The following is a 20,830-nucleotide window of genomic DNA, read 5'->3' on the forward strand; positions in this document are numbered from 1 at the left end:
TTTCACCGATTGAGTTCAGCGAGTGGGCCAGTCCTATTGTGCCAGTCATCAAGGGAGACGGCAATGTCAGAATCTGTGGCGATTACAAAGTAACTATCAATCGTTTCTCCCTGCAGGACCAATACCCACTACCAAAAGCCGACGACCTATTTGCAACGCTGACGGGAGGAAAGACGTTCACGAAGCTGGATCTGACTTCAGCCTACATGACACAGGAACTGGAGGAATCATCGAAGGCCCTCACCTGCATCAACATGCACAAAGGTCTTTTTGTTTATAACAGATGCCCATTTGGGCTTCAGGTCTTTCATTTGATTTGTATTGAAGTTAATTTTAGTTGAATTGTCACTGTCTGTGGAGGAGATTTTACTCCAGTTCACCTCATAAATATTTGCAGGAAGTAATCATGTAACCCCAATGTAACCCCACTTTTGCCAATGTAACCCCACTTTTTAAAAAAGGAGGGAGAGAGAAAACAGGGAATTATAGACCGGTCAGCCTGACCTCAGTAGTGGGTAAAATGATGGAATGAATTATTAAAGATGTCAGAGCAGCGCATTTGGAAAGAGGTGACATGATAGGTCCAAGTCAGCATGGATTTGTGAAAGGGAAATCATGCTTGACAAATCTTCTGGAATTTTTTGAGGATGTTTCCAGTAGAGTGGACAAGGGAGAACCAGTTGATGTGGTATATTTGGACTTTCAGAAGGCTTTCGACCAGGTCCCACACAAGAGATTAATGTGCAAAGTTAAAGCACATGGGATTGGGGGTAGTGTGCTGACGTGGATTAAGAACTGGTTGTCAGACAGGAAGCAAAGAGTAGGAGTAAATGGGTACTTTTCAGAATGGCAAGCAGTGACTAGTGGGGTACCGCAAGGTTCTGTGCTGGGGCCCCAGCTGTTTACATTGTACATTAATGATTTAGACGAGGGGATTAAATGTAGTATCTCCAAATTTGCGGATGACACTAAGTTGGGTGGCAGTGTGAGTTGCGAGGAGGATGCTATGAGGCTGCAGAGTGACTTGGATAGGTTAGGTGAGTGGGCAAATGCATGGCAGATGAAGTATAATGTGGATAAATGTGAGGTTATCCACTTTGGTGGTAAAAACAGAAAGACAGACTATTATCTGAATGGTGACAGATTAGGAAAAGGGAAGGTGCAACGAGACCTGGGTGTCATGGTACATCAGTCATTGAAGGTTGGCATGCAGGTACAGCAGGTGGTTAAGAAAGCAAATGGCATGTTGGCCTTCATAGAGAGGGGATTTGAGTACAGGGGCAGGGAGGTGTTGCTACAGTTGTACAGGGCCTTGGTGAGGCCACACCTGGAGTATTGTGTACAGTTTTGGTCTCCTAATTTGAGGAAGGACATTCTTGCTATTGAGGGAGTGCAGCAAAGGTTCACCAGACTGATTCCCGGGATGGTGGGACTGACCTATCAAGAAAGACTGCATCAACTGGGCTTGTATTCACTGGAGTTCAGAAGAATGAGAGGGGACCTCATAGAAACGTTTAAAATTCTGATGGGTTCAGACAGGTTAGATGCAGGAAGAATGTTCCCAATGTTGGGGAAGTCCAGAACCAGGGGTCACAGTCTAAGGATAAGGGGTAAGCCATTTAGGACCGAGATGAGGAGAAACTTCTTCACCCAGAGAGTGATGAACCTGTGGAATTCTCTACCACAGAAAGTTGTTGAGGCCAATTCACTAAATATATTCAAAAGGGAGTTAGATGAAGTCCTTACTACTAGGGGGATCAAGGGGCATGGCGAGAAAGCAGGAAGGGGGTACTGAAGTTGCATGTTCAGCCATGAACTCATTGAATGGTGGTGCAGGCTAGAAGGGCCGAATGGCCTACTCCTGCATCTATTTTCTATGTTTCTATGTTTCTATGTTTCTATTGAAAACGTTAAATATTTCATTCATCTTCCATCGCATTCCCTTTGAGTGTCTCATGGCCAGAACACTGTATAGATTAGAGTGTACTCCCTCTGACATTGTGTTGATTCATGATCCACACTGACTGACTGTTAAACATCAAAGATCACTGAACCAAGTTTATTTTCAGAATGTTAACCTTCAGGCTGTGAATTCTATGTTAAACAGCTGTAAGTAATTGGGCAATGTCTGATTTGTAAACAGCAGAATTGCAAAATCCATTAGCTGATTTTAAAAAAAGGTAAAAGCAGTCCTTTCTCTGTCAAATATTGTCTTTTATTGCAAAGGCGATGGAGTATAAAAGTAAGGAAGTCCTGCTACAACTGCATAGGGTGTTGGTGAGGCCACACCTGGAGTACTGCATACAGTTTTGTCTCCCTATTTAAGGAGGGATATACTTGAAATGGAGGCAGTTCAGAAAAGGTTCACTAGGTTGATTCCTGAAATGAAGGGGTTGTCATATGAAGAAAGGTTGCGCAGGTTGGGCCTATACTTATTGGAGTTTAAAAGGCTGAGAGGTGATCTTATTGAAACATTTCAGATTCTGAGGGGGCTCGACAAGGTGGATGCAGAGAGGATGTTTCCCCTCATGGGGAATCTAGAACTAGGGGGCATAGTCTCAGAATCAGGGGTCGCCCATTTAAAACAGAAATGAAGAGGAATTTCTTCTCTCAGAGGGTCGTGAATCTTTGGAATTCTCTACCACAGAGAGCTGTGGAGGCTGGGTCATTGAATATATTTAAGTTGGAGATAGATTTTTGAATGATAGGGGAGTCAAGGGTTTATGGGGAGTGGGCAGGGAAGTGGAGTTGAGGCCAAGATCAGATCAGCCAAGATCTTATTAAATGGTGGAGCAGGCTCCTGGGGCCGTATGGCCCACTCCTGCTCCTATTTCTTATGTTCTTAAATGCCTCTCCCTGCAAAATCTCTCCCTGCAAAATCCCTTTTCCTGAAAGATCCCTCTCTCCACTATCCCTCTCTCTCTCCACGATCTCTCTCACTCTCCACTATCCCTCTCTCTCCACTATCCCTCTTTCTCTCCATTATCCCTCTCTCTCTCCACTATCCCTCTCTCCCCACTATCCCTCTTTCTCTCCACTATCCCTCTCTCTCTCCACTATCCCTCTCTCTCTCCACTATCCCTCTCTCTCTCCAGTATCCCTCTCTTTCTCTCCACTATCCCTCTCTCTCTCCACTATCCCTCTCTGTCTCCACTATCCCTCTTTCTCTCCACTATCCCTCTCTCCACTATCTATATTAACAACTTGGAAGAAGGGACTGAGTGTAATGTAGACAAGTTTGCTGATGATATAAAGATGGAAGGAAAAGCAATGTGAGGAGGGCACAAAAAATCTGCAAAAGGAGATAGACAGGCTGGGTGAGTGGGCAAAAATTTGGCAGATGGAGTATAATGTTGGAAAGTGTGAGGTCATGCACTTTGGCAGAAAAAAATCAAAGAGTAAGTTATTATTTAAATGGAGAAAGTTTGCAAAGTGCTGCAGTACAGCGGGACCTGGGGTTACTTGTGCATGAAACACAAAAGGATAGTATGCAGGTACAGTAAGTGATCAGGAAGGCCAATGGAATCTTGGCCTTTATTGCAAAGGGGATGGAGTATAAAATGAGGGAAGCCTTGCTACATTTATACAGGGTATTGGTGAGGCCACACCTGGAATACTGCATGCAGTTTTGGTTTCCATATTTACGAAAGGATATAATTGCTTTGGAGGCAGTTCAGAGAAGGTTCACTTGGTTGATTCCGGAGATGAGGGGGTTGACTTATGAGGAAAGGTTGAGTAGGTTGGGCCTCTACTCATTGGAATTCAGAAGAATGAGAGGTGATCTTATCGAAACGTATAAGATTATGAGGGGGCTTGACAATGTGGATGCAGAGAGGATGTTTCCACTGGTGGGGGAGACTAGAACTAGAGGGCATGATCTTAGAATAAGGGGCCACCGATTCTGAGATAAAACTGAGATAAGGAGAAATTTCTTCTCTGAGGGTTGTAAATCTGTGGAATTCGCTGCCTCAGAGAGCTGTGGAAGCTGGGACATTGTCTATTTCTGTCTTAAATTAATTCAGTTTCTTAAACTATAAGGGAATCAAGGGTTATGGGAAGTGGGCAGGGAAGTGGAGCTGAGTCCATGATCGGATCAGCCATGATCTTATTAAATGGCAGACCAGGCTTGAGGGGCCGTATGGCCTACTCCTGCTCCTATTTCTTATGTTCTTATGTTGTTATCCCCCTCTCCACTATCCCTCTCTCCACTATCCCTCTCTCTCTCTCCACTATCCCTTCTCTCTCTCCACTATCCTTCTCTCCGCTATTCCTCTCTCTCTCTGCCCTGTCCCCCTCTCTACCATGTCCTCTCTCTGTCTGAGGAACGTTGATATATTTCCAAGTCAGGATGATGTGTGACTTGGAGGTGATGGTGTTCCCATGTGCCTGCTGCCCTTTTCCTTCTAAGTGGTAGAGGTCGCGAGTTTGGGAGGTTCTGTCGAAGAAGCCTTGGCGAGTTGCTGCAGTGCATAGAATCATAGAATGGTTACAGCATGGAAGAAGGCCATTCGGCCCGTTGAGCCCGTGCAAGAGCACTTCAGCTAGTCCCACTCCCCCGCCCTTTCCCCATGCCCTACAAAATAATTATTTCAGGTACTTATGCAACTCCCTTTTGAAAGCCGAGATTGAGTCTGCCTCCACCACCCTTTCAGGTCGTGCATTCCAGATCCTAACCACTTGCTGTGTAAAAACAGTTTTTCCTCATGTCGCCTTCTGCCAATCACCTTAAATCTGTGTCCTCTGGTTCTCGAGCCTTCTGTCAGTGGGAACAGTTTCTCTCTACCTACTCTGTCCAGATCCCTCGTGATTTTGGACAATTCGATCAAATCTCCTCTCAACCTTCTCTGCTCTAAGGAGAACAACCCCAGCTTCTCCAGTCTATCCACGTAACTGAAGTCCCTCATCCCTGGAACCGTTCTCATAAATCTTTTCTGCACCTTCTCTAAGGCTGTCGCATTGTGCGGTGCCCAGAATTGGACACAATACTCCAGATGGGGCCGAACCAGGTTCATCATAATTTCCACGCTTTTGTACTCGATGGGGGAGAAATTGGGGTCGCCTCCACTGGAGTTTAGCGGCAGCAGTAACTGGTAACATCATCATAACCGTGCACAGCGACCGATTGTGGGGAGGGTACCGGGCTATAGACCCCTCGCGGGGAGGGTACTGGGCTGTAGACCCCTCGCGGGGAGAGTATCGGGCTGTAGACCCCTCGCGGGGAGGGTATCAGGCTGTAGACCTCTTGCAGGGAGGATATCGGGCTGTAGACCCCTCGCGGGGAGGGTATCAGGCTGTAGACCCCTCGCGGGGAGGGTATCGGGCTGTGGGCCCCTCGCGGGGAGGGTACCGGGCTGTAGACACCTCGCGGGGAGGGTATCGGGCTGTGGGCCCCTCGCGGGGAGGGTATCAGGCTGTGGGCCCCTCGCGGGGAGGGTATCGGGCTGTGGGCCCCTCGCAGGGAGGGTACTGGGCTGTAGACCCCTCGCGGGGAGGGTACTGGGCTGTAGACCCCTCGCGGGGAGGGTATCAGGCTGTAGACACCTCGCGGGGAGGGTATCGGGCTGTGGGCCCCTCGCGGGGAGGGTACTGGGCTGTAGACCCCTCGCGGGGAGGGTACTGGGCTGTAGACCCCTCGCGGGGAGGGTACTGGCCTGTAGACCCCTCGCGGGGAGGGTACTGGTCTGTAGACCCCTCGCGGGGAGGGTATCGGGCTGTGGGCCCCTCGCGGGGAGGGTACTGGGCTGTAGACCCCTCGCGGGGAGAGTATCGGGCTGTAGACCCTTCGCGGGGAGGGTACTGAGCTGTAGACCCCTCGCGGGGAGGGTACTGAGCTGTAGACCCCTCGCGGGGAGGGTACTGGGCTGTAGACCACTCGCAGGGAGGGTATCAGGCTGTAGACCACTCGCAGGGAGGGTACCGGGCTGTAGACCCCTCGCGGGGAGGGTATCAGGCTGTAGACCACTCGCAGGGAGGGTATCAGGCTGTAGACCACTCGCAGGGAGGGTATCAGGCTGTAGACCACTCGCAGGGAGGGTATCAGGCTGCAGACCCCTCGCGGGGAGGGTATCGGGCTGTAGACCCCTCGCGGGGAGGGTACTGGGCTGTAGACCCCTTGCGGGGAGGGTACTGGGCTGTAGACCCCTCGCGGGGAGGGTATCAGGCTGTAGACCACTCGCAGGGAGGGTATCAGGCTGTAGACCACTCGCAGGGAGGGTACCGGGCTGTAGACCCCTCGCGGGGAGGGTATCAGGCTGTGGGCCCCTCGCGGGGAGGGTATCGGGCTGTGGGCCCTCGCGGGGAGGGTATCAGGCTGTAGACCCCTCGCGGGGAGGGTACTGGGCTGTCGGGCCCTCGCAGAATGCTAGTTAAAGGGAAGTGACGCTCTCAACCAAAAAAATCCGGCCCATTGCAGCGTGGTTGTGGGGTCCGTGCCACGATTGGGCAGCCCCACACTCCGATTGACCGCCGGGCACTCGCTCCCCGGTGGTCCTAATAGGGACCCACAGAGGCAGCATCTTGGCTCCCCCCTTTAATGAAGGGAAGGGCCCTTTCTACACGGCAGTGCTCCGTGTCCCAGTGCATTACGCTGTGCCCCTCTCCGATTGTTTCCGCCCCACTCGCGCCCCACAGAGCAAGTGGAGTCCGTTAATTTGCGCTTCACTTCCTCTCGACGGCGGGAACCCCAATATTGCGAGCGGCGCGGGAAATCCTGCCCCGCGGCTGTTACCGTCCCCAAACGGGGTGCGGCGCAATGACCCCCCCCCCCATACCGCAATTCATGAAGCCCAGGATCTCGTTTGCTTTCTTAACTGCTTTCTCAACCTGCCCTGCCAACATAGACGAGGTTAAACCTCCCCACCTCTCTACCTCTCTCTTTCCATCTTTCAGAGGCTCTTCAAAACCTAGCTCCTTCATCTGCCCTTATATCTCCTCATGTGGCTCGGTGTCAAATTTTGTTTGTTAACACTCCTGTGAAGTGTTTTGGGACATTTACAATGTTAAAGCCGCAATCTAAATGCAAGTTGTTGTTGTTGTTGTTAAAGGTGCTGTATAAATGCAAGTTGTTGTTGTAGGCTTTCACACAGGGAGCAAGGGAAAATGGGACAGGAAAAAAAAGAAGGAAAATGTAATAATAATGACCTCATCAAAGAGAGATTGTGCATAAAAAGAAATACACACAAAGGGGAAAAATCTTTTATTGTGAATTTTGAGCTCATCGAGATGGGAGATGTTGGTTTGGGCTCATGGGCATGACACACATCCCAGGTTCGGTGTCACCCGATTATATGCAAATACAAAGTGTCATCCATATGCCTCAGCCCGAGCTTCAGAACAGCACCAACTATAGCACCCGTGAGACAGTCTCTGTGCAGAGTGTCAGCTGTAGCTCTGTGGGTAGCACCCTCGCCTCTGTGTCGGAGGGTTGTGAGTTCCAGTCCCACTTCAGGGTCTTCAGATATAGGTCTGGGCTGACACTCTGGTGCGGTGTGGGGGGAGTGCTGCGCTTTCGGATGAGATGTTAAACAGAGGTCCTGTCTGCCCTTTCAGATGGTGGACGTTAGGGATCCAATGACACTATTTCGAAGAAGAGCGGGGAAGTTATCCCCGGTGTCCTGGCCAATGTTTGTCCCTCAGTCAGCATGTCGGGGGGCAGGTTGTCTGGTCGTTGTCGCATTGTTGTCTGTGGGAGCTTGCTGTGTGCAGACTGGCTGCATTTCCCACATTACAACAGTGACTACACTAAACAAAGTAGATCATTGGCTGTAAAGCGTTGTGAGATGTCTGGTGGCTGTGAAAGGTGCTATATAAATGCAAGTCTTTCTTTCTGCTCCAGGCAGTGAAGAAGGTCCTTCACCCCATTTAGTGCCTCTCAAAACTGTCATTTTTTCAGGCTGACCCTCAGCACTGGGTATTGCCGGACTATTCCTCCACGTGGGGCATTTCGCTGAAAGCCAAACACGAGTGTGCTCAAGATACAGAAGTTCCAGTAATTCAGTTGGAAACTGTACCTCTCGACATTCAACTGCACCAAACAGGCCAGTGAGGCCCTTGTTTCAACTCCCAGCCTGCACTGAGTTGCCTGATTTCAGTTAGGTGTTACACTTGGCCTCAGCATCTCTGAACAAGGGAGGGGGAAAGTATCAACCAGGGCTCCTGCTTCTGATCACGGTCCAGTGACTCCGAATAGAAATCGTGCATGCATGGAGGATGGATGAGGACAAGATCAAAAAGGACGAGGGAAGATTTTAACTTGACCTGGGCAGTCACAGCCCAAGATTGGCGTTGGGACACTTACTTATCCATGTACACTGGTGGCCTGGCCACCGCCTTCTTGGGCTAAGAATATAAGAGTTAGGAGCAGGAGTCGGCCATTCTGGCCCCCCCCCACCCCGAGCCTGCTCCGCCATTCACTGAGATCATGGCTGATCTTCTACCTCAACTCCACCTTCCCGTGCTATCCCCATATCCCTTGATTCCCTTAATCTCCTGGGTCCTGAGATGGCCTAGTGGAGTACTCACCTGTTTCAGGTGAGACATGATTTGTAACATGATAAACGGACCTCCAATTTTGAGGTACAAATGGGTGGGGTCTACCCATGTGTACCAGGTGTTGAGGCCACTGCAGGGAGCAGCGCGTGCTGCTGCTGGAGGGCGATGGCTGACTGCAGTGCCGGCAGGTACAGCAGGAGCGGCGAGGTTGGGATGAAGGAGCGGCAAGAGTTCGGAGAGGGATGTGACCGGGGCCCAGGAGAGGCAAAGGTTCGGGGCCCGGAAGAGGCGAGGACCCAGGGGCAGCACGGGCCAGCCCACACTGTGTTATGTGTGCGCACTGGGTCCGTGCAGCAGAGCTGGTCTCCAGTCGTCTTGGTTAACACTTGCCACTGGACCAAGACCTAGCTCTGTCAAGCCCGTGTGGTGGCTGGTGTGCAACGGTCACCACACGTTAGAAAAATCCACGGACAGGCATCTTCCATCCTTCTGGATGTAGTTCGGGATCCGGAATATGATTGAAACACCTGTGAACTCATCCATTTTCGGTATGGAAGCAAGTCATCCTTGTTTCGAGGGACCGCCTATGAATATGATGATGTACCAGGTATTGAGCAACCTAACCCAGCGGTCCTTAAAGGGACCATTAGAGGTCGCTCAAATTGGGTTCATGTTTCAGGGTTGTTTGGAGGGGCCATGAGGAGCAGGGCCCTCAGTAAACTCTGGCCCCCTGCAGGTTCATCTCAGGTCACCTCCCCCTTGAATGCTCTGTCCTGGCCCGTCCCGATCCGACTGTCGGCCGGCTTCTCGCCCTCCCGCCCGGGAAGCCAGTATTTGGCTCCAGTAAATCGCATGTAATTAAGCCCCGGGGCCTCAAAATGGCTCAGGCCTCAGGCAACCACAGGCAGGTACACTCCACTCATTCACCACCATCCCACCAACACCTCCCCCACCCCCCAGCCCCCCCAAACTTCCATTATCCCACTGATGTTGAAATCGGCCCTAATTTAATCTTCACAAAGGGATTTACAATCTCACTGCAGAAAGCCAACACTTCTTTCCCTGGCTGTTAATTGAAGAGCCTCCATTTTGACCGCGCTATTAAACTTTCAGTCACAGTAGGGTCGTTTTGTCATACAGGCGTTCTATATAATGGAAACTAGCACTCTTTTCCTTCTTCTTCACTGTCTGCCCAGCTTCACCTGGAATATTGTGTTCAGTTTTGGTCTCCTAATCTGAGGAAAGACGTTCTTGCTATTGACGGAGTGCAGCGAAGGTTCACCAGACTGATTCCCGGGATGGCAGGACTGACATATGAGGAGAGACTGGATCGACTGGGCCTGTATTCACTGGAGTTTAGAAGACTGAGAGGTGATCTCATAGAAACATATAAAATTCTGACGGGACTGGACAGGTTAGATGCAGGAAGAGTGTTCCTGATGTTGGGGGAGTCCAGAACCAGGGGTCACAGTCTACGGATAAGGGGTAAGCCATTTAGGACCAAGATGAGGAGAAACTTCTTCACTCAGAGAGTTGTTAACCTGTGGAATTCTCTACCACAGAAAGTTGTTGATGTCAGTTCGTTAGATATATTCCAGAGGGAGTTAGATATGGCCCTTGCGGCTAAAGGGATCAAGGGGTATGGAGAGAAAGCAGGAAAGGGGTACTGAGGTGAATGATCAGCCATGATCTTATTGAATGGTGGTGCAGGCTCGAAGGGCCGAATGGCCTACTCCTGCACCTATTTTCTATGTTTCTATGTGCACATAACGTTTTCTGCCATTGTTCATTGTTCGTAGGTATGTAAGGCAAGGTTGGAAGATATGTAACTTTCAGGCCTGCTGACCGAGGGCCGTGTGGCTCTTTGTCATCCGGTGCAGATACGATGGGCCGAAATGGCCTCCTTCTGCGCTGTAAATATCTATGTTTCTATATATCTGTGTTCATGCCCCTCCTTTAGGATTGTACCCTTCAGTTTATATTTCCTCTCCTCTTTCTACCAAAATGTATCACTTCACACTTTTCTAAGTTAAATTTAATCTGCCATGCTAATTCCACCAGCCTGTCCATGTCCTGTTGAAGTCTATCACTGTTCACTACATTTCCAAATTTTGTGTCATCTGCAAATTTTGAAATTGTGCCGTGTACACCCAAGTCCAAGTCATTAATATTTATCAGGAAAAGCAGTGGTCCCAGTACCGACCCCTGGGGAACACCACTGTATACCTTCCTCCAGTCCGAAAAACAACGTTCACCACTACTCTCCGTTTCCTGTCACTGAGCCAATTCCATATCCATGCTGTCACTGTCCCTTTTATTCCATGGCCTTCAACTTTGCTGGCAAGCCTATTACGTGGCACTTTATCAAGCGCCTCTTGGAAATCCATGTACACCACATCAACTGCATTGCCCTCATCAACCCTCTCTGTTACCTCATCAAAAAACTCCATCAAGTTGATTAAACACGATTTGCCTTTAACAAATCCGTGCTGGCTTTCCTTAATTAATCAACACTTGTCCAAGTGACAGTTAATTTTGTCCCTGATTACTGTTTCTAAAACTCTCCCCTCTACCGAGTTTCAACTGAGTGACCTGTAGTTGCTGCATTTATCTTAACACCCTTTTTTGGCACCAGCCCCGTATCTAAGGAGGATTGGAAGATTATGGCCAGTACCTCCTCAATTTCCTCCTTAACCTCCCTCAGGGTCCGAGGATGCATCCCATCCTGTTCTGGTGACTGATCTACTTTAAATACAGCCAGCCTTTCTAGTATCTCCTCTTTATCAATTCTTATCCCATCCACCCTTGCATATCCTTTTTGGCTCCTATTCAGCCCCACCCCTCCTCTTACTACCCATTTACTATTGATATGCCTATGGAAGACTTTTGGATTCCCGTTTATGTTAGAACATAAGAATTAGGAGCAGGAGTCGGCCATTTGGCCCCTCGAGCTTGCTCCGCCATTCAGTAAGATCATGGCTGATCTTCTACCTCAACTCCACTTGCTTGCACTTTCCCCATATCCTTTAATATTCAAAACTCTATTGATCTCTGTCTTGAACATATTCAACGACTGAACCTCCACAGCCGTCTGGGGTAGAGAATTCCAAAGATTCACCCACCCTTTGAGTGAAGAAATCTTTCCTCATCTCAGTCCTAAATGGCTGACCCCTTATTCTGTGACAGTGACCCCTGGTTCTAGACTCCCCAGCCAGAGGAAACATCCTCCCTGCATCTACCCTGTCAAGCTCTGTCAGAATTTTGTATGTTTCAATGAGATCACTTCTCATTCTTCTAAACTCTAGAGAACATAGGCCTAGTCTATGCAATCTCTCCGCATAGGACAATCCCCCATCCCAGGAATCAGTCAGGTAAATCTTTGTTGTAAGTATATCCTTCCTCAGGTAAGGAGACCAAAACTGTACATAATACTCCAGGTGAGATCTCACCAGGGCTCTATATAATTGTATATCTTGGGATTTTCCATACCTCGGAAGCCTACTATCAGCAAGGGCAGACATCGATGATGAGGTTCAATACCGCCTCCAGTGTGCCAGCGCAGCCTTCGGTCGCCTGAGAAAGAGTGTTTGAAGACCAGGACCTCAAATCTGGCACCAAGCTTATGGTCTACAGAGCAGGAGTGATATCCGCCCTCCTATATGGCTCAGAGACGTGAACCATATACAGTAGACACCTCAAAGCGCTGGGGAAGTACCACCAACGCTACCTCCGCAAGATCCTGCAATCCCCTGGGAGGATAGATGCACCAACGTCAGTGTTCTCGATCAGGCCAACATCCCCAGCATCGAAGCACTGACTACACTTGACCAGCTCCATTGGGCAAGCCACATCATCTACATGCCCGACACAAGACTCCCAAAGCAAGCACTCTACTTGGAACTCCTACACGGCAAATGAGCCCCAGATGGGCAGAGGAAACATTTCAAGGACAACCTCAAAGCCTCCTTGATAAAGTGCAACATCCCCACCGACACCTGGGAATCCCTGGCCCAGGACCGCCCTAAATGGAGGAAGAGCAGCCGGGAGGGCGCTGAGCATCTCGAGTCTTGTCGCCAAGAGCATGCAGAAACCAAGTGCAGACAGCGGAATGAGCGTGCGGAAAACCAGACTCCCACCCACCCTTTCCCTCAACGACTGTCTGTCCCACCTGCGACAGCGACTGTAGTTCCCGTATTGGACTGTACAGTCACCTGAGAACTCACTTTTAGAGTGGAAGCAAGTCTTCCTCGATTTCGAGGGAATGCCTATGATGATATAATTGCAGTACAAGAACCCCCAGGTCCCTCTGAACACCAACACTGACCAATCTCTCATCATTTAAAAAATGCTCTGCTTTTCTATTTTTCCGAACAAAGTGGATAACTTCACATTTCTCCATATTATATTCCATTTGCCATGTGCTTACCCACTCACTTAGCCTGTCTATATTCCCCTGAAGCCTCTTTGCATCGTCCTCACAACTTACATTCCCACCTAGCTTTGTAGCTGCCATTCCATTCTAATACCCGGTCTTTGTCCCTGTTATTTACTTTTTCACTTCCCCTCTGAACTTTCTATATTTAGCCTGATTCCCAGATGTATTCTCAACCTGATATCTATCATACGTGCTCTTTTTCTGCTTAATCCCTACTCTCTATCTCTTTCATCATCCAGGGAGCTCTGACTTTGCACTGTACCCGAACTATTTCCTCTTTAAAGGCAGCCCATTGTTCCATTATAGTTTTACCTGCCAATCTTTGATTCCAATTTACCCAGGTCAGATCCGTTCTCATCCCACTGAAATTTCCCTTCCTCCAATTAAATATTTGTACTCTAGATTACTCCCTGTTCTTTTCCATAGCTAATTTAAAAGTTATGATACTATGATCACTGTTCCCTAAATGTTCCCCTATTGACACTAGCTCCACCTGACACATCTCATTCCCCAGAACCAGATCCAGCAATGCCTTCTCCCTCGCTGGGACGAAAACATACTGATCAAGAAAGTTCTACTGAACACACTTCAAAAACTCTTCCCCCTCTCTACCCTTTACACCGTTACTATCCCAATCTATATGAGGAAAAGTGTAGTCCCCCATTATCACTTCTCTATAATTCCTGCATCTCTCTAATTTCTCTACAAATTTGCTCCCCCATATTTTTCTACTAGTCGGTGGCTTATAGAATATACCTAGTAGTGTAATGGCACCTCTATTGTTTCTTAACTCAAACCATATAGATTCTGGCCTTGACCCCTCCAAGACATTCTCTCTCTCCAGACCTGTAACATTCTCCTTAACTATACAGCCACACCACCTACTATCTTTCCTGAACACCCTTTATCCAGGAAAATTTAATACCCAATCCTGCCCTTTTTTGAGCCAGGTCTCCGTTATCGCCATGACATCAGATTCCCATGTGGCTATTTGCGCTGCAGCTCACCAACCTTGTTTACTGCGCTTCATGCGCTCACATACATACACTGTAAACCTATCCTAGACCATCCTGTGTTCTCTCTTAGTCTGACCCAACCTTACTACTTCTTGCTTTAGTGTTATCCGTCTCTCCCAATCCTTTGTGCCCTTTGTTTCTCCTTTCGAATGCTACATCCTGGTGCCCCGCTGCTAAATTAGTTTAAACCCTCAACAACAGCACGAGCAAACCTCTTCATGAGATTATTGGTCCTGGCTCTGTTGAGGTGCAACCCATCCGGCCTGTACAGATCCCACCTCCCCCAGAACCAGCCCCAATGGTGGTTTAAACTAGGTACGGGAAACTATAAAGTACTGTATTAAATTTAATACTTAGCTAATTAATAGAACTAGAAATAATCATTGAATAAAGGGCTGGAAATTGCCCACCACTCCGTTTTGGGCGGATAATTCGAATTAGTCAAATTATCACTGCCCCGCGGGAGTTGGAAGGCCGAGGCGGGAAATTCGTCACTTTAACTTTGTCACTGCCTCCCAGCACTTTGGGGGGCTGTTTGAAGTGGTGTAGGGGCAGGTTTGGAGTGGGGTGGTGTCCATCATATGTCTGAGCACGTCAGCACGGTGGAAGTTGTCGCAGATGCATTTGTTATAATCTACCAAAATTCTCTGAACTCTGGGGAGGTACCATCGGATTGGAAAGCAGCTAATGTAACGCCTCTGCTTAAAAAAGGGGGCAGACAGAAGGCAGGTAACTATAGGCCGGTTAGTTTAACATCTGTAGTGGGGAAAATACTTGAAGCTATCATTGAGAAAGAAATAGTGGGACATCTAGATAGGAATAGTGCAAGCAAGCAGACGCAACATGGATTCATGAAAGGGAAATCATGTTTAACCAATTTACTGAAATTCTTTGAGGATATAACGAGCATGGTGAATAGAGGTGTACCGATGGATGTGGTGTATTTAGATTTCCAAAAGGCATTCGATAAGGTGCCACACAAAAGGTTACTGCAGAAGATAAAGGTACACAGAGTCAGAGGAAATGTATTAGCATGGATAGAGAATTGGCTGGCGAACAGAAAGCAGAGAGTCGGGATAAATGGGTCCTTTTCGGGTTGGAAATCGGTGGTTAGTGGTGTGCCGCAGGGATTGGTGCTGGGACCACAACTGTTTACAATATACATAGATGACCTGGAAGAGGGGACAGAGTAACAAAATTTGCAGATGACACAAAGATTAGTGGGAAAGCGGGTTGTGCAGAGGAAACAGAGAGGCTGCAGAGAGATTTAGATAGGTTAAGCGAATGGGCTAAGGTTTTGCAGATGGAATACAATGTCGGAAAATGTGAGGTCATCCACCTTGGGAAAAAAAAACACTAAAAGGGAATATTATTTGAATGGGGAAAAATTACAACATGCTGCGGTGCAGAGGGACCTGGAGGTCCTTGTGCATGAATCCCAAAAGATTAGTTTGCAGGTGCAGCAGGTAATCAGGAAGGCGAATGGAATGTTGGCCTTCATTGTGAGAGGGATGGAGTACAAAAGCAGGGAGGTCCTGCTGCAACTGTACAGGGTATTGATGAGGTCGCACCTGGAGTACTGCATGCAGTTTTGGTCACCTTACTTAAGGAAGAATATACTAGCTTTGGAGGGGGTACAGAAACAATTCACTAGGCTGATTCCGGAGATGAGGGGGTTACCTTATGATGATAGATTGAGTAGACTGGGTCTTTACTCATTGGAGTTCAGAAGGATGAGGGGTGATCTTATAGAAACATTTAAAATAATGAAAGGGATAGACAGGATAGAGGCAGAGAGGTTGTTTCCACTGGTTGGGGAGACTAGAACTAGGGGGCACAGCCTCAAAATACGGGGGAGCCAATTTAAAACTGAGTTGAGAAGGAATTTCTTCTCCCAGAGGGTTGTGAATCTGTGGAATTCTCTGCCCAAGGAAGCAGTTGAGGCTAGCTCATTGAATATATTCAAACCACAGATAGATAGATTTTTAACCAATAAGGGAATTAAGGGTTATGGGGAGCGGGCGGGTAAGTGGAGCTGAGTCTACGGCCAGATCAGCCATGATCTTGTTGAATGGCGGAGCAGGCTCGAGGGGCTAGATGGCCTACTCCTGTTCCTAATTCTTATGTTCTTATGTTTATTATTAATGTTGAGAAAGTCCAGAACCAGGGGTTACAGTCTAAGGATGGGGGGGGGTAAGCCATTTAGGACCGAGATGAGGAGAGACTTCTTCACCCAGAGAGTGTTGAAACTGTGGAATTCTCTACCACAGAAAGTTGTTGATGCCAATTCACTACATATATTCAAAAAGGAGTTAGATGCAGTCCTTACCTCTGGAGGGATCGGGGGGTATGGCAAGGTGGCAGGAATGGAGTACTGAAGTTGCAAGTTCAGCCATGAACTCATTGAATGGCGGTGTAGGCTCGAAGGGCCGAATGACTGACTCCTGCACCTATTTTCTATGTTTCTATGTTTCTATGTTTCTGTTTTAACCTACCGGAAATATTAAGGGACAGAGGGTCTAGCGAGAATGAGGAACTGAAGGAAATCCTTATTAGTCAGGAAATTGTGTTAGGGAAATTGATGGGATTTAAGGCTGATAAATCCCCAGGGCCTGATAGTCTGCATCCCAGAGTATTTAAGGAAGTGGCCCGAGAAATAGTGGATGCATTGGTGGTCATTTTCCAGCAGTCTATCGACCCTGGATCAGTTCCTATGGATTGGAGGGTAGCAAATGTAACCCCATTTTTTAAAAAAGAAGGGAGAGAGAATACAATGAATTATAGACTGGTTAGCCTGACATCGGTAGTGGGGAAAACGTTGGAATCAATTATTAAAGATGTAATATCATCGCATTTGGAAAGCAGTGACAGGATTGGTCCAAGTCAGCATGGATTTATGAAAGGGAAATCATGCTTGATAAATCTTCTAGAATTTTTTGAGGATGTAACTAATAGAGTAGACGAGGGAAAACCAGTGGATGTGGTGTATTTGGACTTTCAAAAGGCTTTTGACAAGGTCCCGCACATGAGATTAGTGTGCAAAATTAAAGCACATGGTATTGGGGGTAATGTATTGACGTGGATGGAGAACTGGTTGGCAGACAGGAAGCAGAGAGTCGGGATAAACTGGTCCTTTTCAGAATGGCAGGCAGTGGCTAGTGGGGTGCCGCAGGGCTCAGTGCTGGGACCCCAGCTATTTACAATATACATTAATGATTTAGACGAAGGAATTGAAAGTACTATCTCCAAGTTTGCAGATGACACTACGCTGGGTGGCAGTGTGAGCTGTGAGGAGGATGCAAAGAGGCTGCAGGGTGACTTGGACAGGTTAGGTGAGTGGGTAAATGTATGGCAGATGCAGTATAATGTAGGTAAATGTGAGGTTATCCACTTTGGTGGCAAAAACACGAAGGCAGAATATTATCTGAATGGTGACAGATTAGGAAAAGGGGAGGTGCAACGAGACCTGGGTGTTATGGTACATCAGTCATTGAAAGGTGGCATTGCAGGAACAGCAGGCAGTGAAGAAGGCAAATGGCATGTTGGCCTTCATAGCGAGAGGATTTGAGTATGGGAGCAGGAAGGTCGTACTACAGTTGTTAAGGGCCTTGGTGAGGCCTCACCTTGAATATTGTGTTCAGTTTTGGTCTCCTAATCTGAGGAAGGACATTCTTGCTATTGAGGGAGAGCAGGGAAGGTTCACCAGACTGATTCCCAGGATGGCAGGACGGCCATATGAAGAAAGACTGGATCGACTAGGCTTATAGTCACTGGAATTTAGAAGAATGAGAGGAGATCTCATAGAAACATTTAAAATTCTGACGGGACTGGACAGGTTAGATGCAGGAAGAATGTTCCTGATGTTGGGGAAGTCCAGAACCAGGGGTCACAGTGTAAGGGTAATGGGTAAGCCATTTAGGACCGAGATGAGGAGAAACTTCTTCACTCAGAGAATTGTGAACCTGTGGAATTCTCTACCACAGAAAGTTGTTGAGGCCAGTTCATTAGATATATTCAAAAGGGAGTTAGATGTGGCTCTTACGGCTAAAGTGATCAAGGGGTATGGAGAGAAAGCAGGAATGGGGTACTGAAGTTGCATGATCAGCCATGATCATATTGAATGTGGGCTCAGGCTCAAAGGGCAGAATGGTCTACTTCTGCACCTATTTTCTATGTTTCTATGTTTCTAAGGGGGAGACAAGCCCAAACGTGAGATTATAAGGTATCGGTGAGATTGTCGACTCTAGCGAGGGACAATCAGTATCGAAGAATACAGTTTAAATTGATAGGAAAGTATCAGTGGGGCTGTAGACTCTGGGTTTAAGTGAAACCAAGCAGAGAGACGGGTGATATTTGATACAGTGAAACTGATTAATAATTACTATGTTAAGTGACAGGTGGGATCCTAAAATAGAGCAGGCCAAACAGAAATTATGGTGAGAGAAACAGAAAAATAAGAAAACAGCCAAAGCAGGATTAATGGTAATAAGTTTAAACTGTAAGCATAAATGAAAATTTGAATATTTAAAAAAAACAGTATTGCCATACTTGACATTTTTAATTCAAAAATAAACACAAATAGTACAAAAGGGGAGCAGCAATTTGGATGGGAACAGTAAAGAGTTAATTTTATTGTAAAGGTTTCAAGTACCACTGGTTAAGAAAAGACACAACAAAATACTGAGATACATTTAAAATTGAGCCTCTTTAAAACTATTTTGGTGTTTGAGATTTTTTTTGTGTGTTGATCTGACAGAGATCTATTGAAAGAATGTTGTTCATCAAAAGGACTCGCTAAATAAAATGTTTAATGTGGGCACTGACCAATGATGCCAGCCTACAGTTCCATTGTATGCAAATTTGTAAAATCTGACCTCTTTTAAAAAAAGAAATAAAGCTAAAAAGTTTGGAAACAATCTATAAAATACCATTTTCTCTGATGAAAGACAGAAATAACATTTGGGGGAGACGAGATAAGATATGGAAGTAGCCTTGGAAATGATTTGCGAGAACTTGAATTGCGAGCACTTGTATGTTAAGATAGTTTATAAACTGTCACTTGTTTTTGAATACAGGAAACCAGACAATCCTGGCCAGAATTACTACCCACAATATTAATGAGGTTGCGCGCCAACCCAAACCGGACCACGGGATTAATACCCATATGAATTAATGACCGGACGCGCAATGAAGTTACCCAAGGGAATAGTTACAGGAGGGGCAGAATTAGGACCATTACGATGTCGAATCAGGAAGTATGTGATGGAATTGAGTGAGCAGTTGAAAGGTATGCGATAGGAGGTCCGAGAAAGACAGAGAGAGGAGGATAAAGACAATGGGACAAATACCTCGGCTATAATCTCCGAGGTGGGGCTAAGGTAATGTTTGAGGAAGTGGCAGATAAACCAGGATTCGCACCTAGGTGGAGCGGACCATATGAGGTGGTAATCAGTGGCTAGACATGTGTATAATAAAATGGATCTGGGAAAGTGCACATGTCCGGAGAAACGGTGCAAACAATCGGGTTGAAAGAGAAATGATGAGGATGGCCAGGCTGTAATCTCTCAACAGGAAAAAATGTGGCTTGTTGCAAAGATCCTGACAGGTGCCTCAATCCTCACCAGCCTGGAAGAAGCTACCATAACACAGGGACAACCGACTGAGGGACAGCAAGGCGTGTATTGCACGGATTCGGGTGACATTGGTTGTGATGCCGGAAAGCTGATGGTGACGGTTGAAACAACAGTGCACTTAAGATGCAGCGTGGGAATGATGTCCCTAAAACGGTATACAAAGGGTTTCAAACACCCGGGGGGATGGGCCTATACCAAGTTGACAATTTGGGTAAATGAGACCACGGTATGTCAGGTAGCCTGGGATGAGAGGGGGGGAGAAGAGACAAAAGCAATGCACCCGGAAGGAAGGAGTGCAGATAAGGTGCGCACCACAGTTCACTCAATTCTCAGGAGTACGTCAGCAAGATCAGGATGAGCAGAAGTTATGCCCGCCCTCCCAATGCACGAATGGGGCCAGTGGTGATCGGTGCTGGGAGGTTGTTCCCTGAGTTAAACCCACCACCACTGCCCCACCAACTACCACAGCCCCTGGTACTACTGCCCCCCCACCTCCCTGCCAAGGAACCCCTGGGATGCCCGGATATGACTAGGGGGGCTCCGGGGAGGTTGTTGATGAAACGAACAAAAGACAGAATCCACTTCGGGGTGCGACAGCGGGTGATAATAGTATTACTAAACCTGACAGATATAACTATCCCCAGTTTCTGTGGGCCCAGCACGATAGCACTAGATATGAATCTGACACTACGAGTCTTGAAAGGGCCAGAATCTAACACCATGAAATTCGTGGTAACCCGAAAGACGAGGAGAAAGAGGGGAATATTAGAAATGGCAGGTGTGGGCTATGCGGCCGGGGTCTCAACACAATAGACCTTCAGGCCATAGACGGGCAAGTCAGTACTTTAACCCGTACCCTAAAAGGGCTGTTAGAAAGAGGAGATGATAACAACGAGCTGCAGGCCCAACTAGGGATTGGGGCCGAATGGGAGATACTGCAGGTAACCCACACCTTGAGAGACCATGCAAAAACTATTAATCTATTGAACGACTGAACCGCTAAGGCAAGTGCGACCGTTGTATGAAGCATGGATTCTGGTCTCAGTGGAACATAATTGAGAACAGTTACAGAACAGGGACCCCGAACTGGATAACTAATGATGTTTTTAAAACTTGGACGCTGGTTAAAAATCCTAGCCAAGCCTGTCAGGTTTGGAGGAATAGCCACGTATGTGTCCCTGAGAATAGATGCATCACTGGCTACCAGAACATAATAGGATTCGTAGTAAACATTCCACAGTGTAACCTTACTGAAG

Source organism: Pristiophorus japonicus, chromosome 15, assembly GCF_044704955.1.
Source record: "Pristiophorus japonicus isolate sPriJap1 chromosome 15, sPriJap1.hap1, whole genome shotgun sequence".
NCBI lineage: Eukaryota > Metazoa > Chordata > Chondrichthyes > Pristiophoridae > Pristiophorus > Pristiophorus japonicus.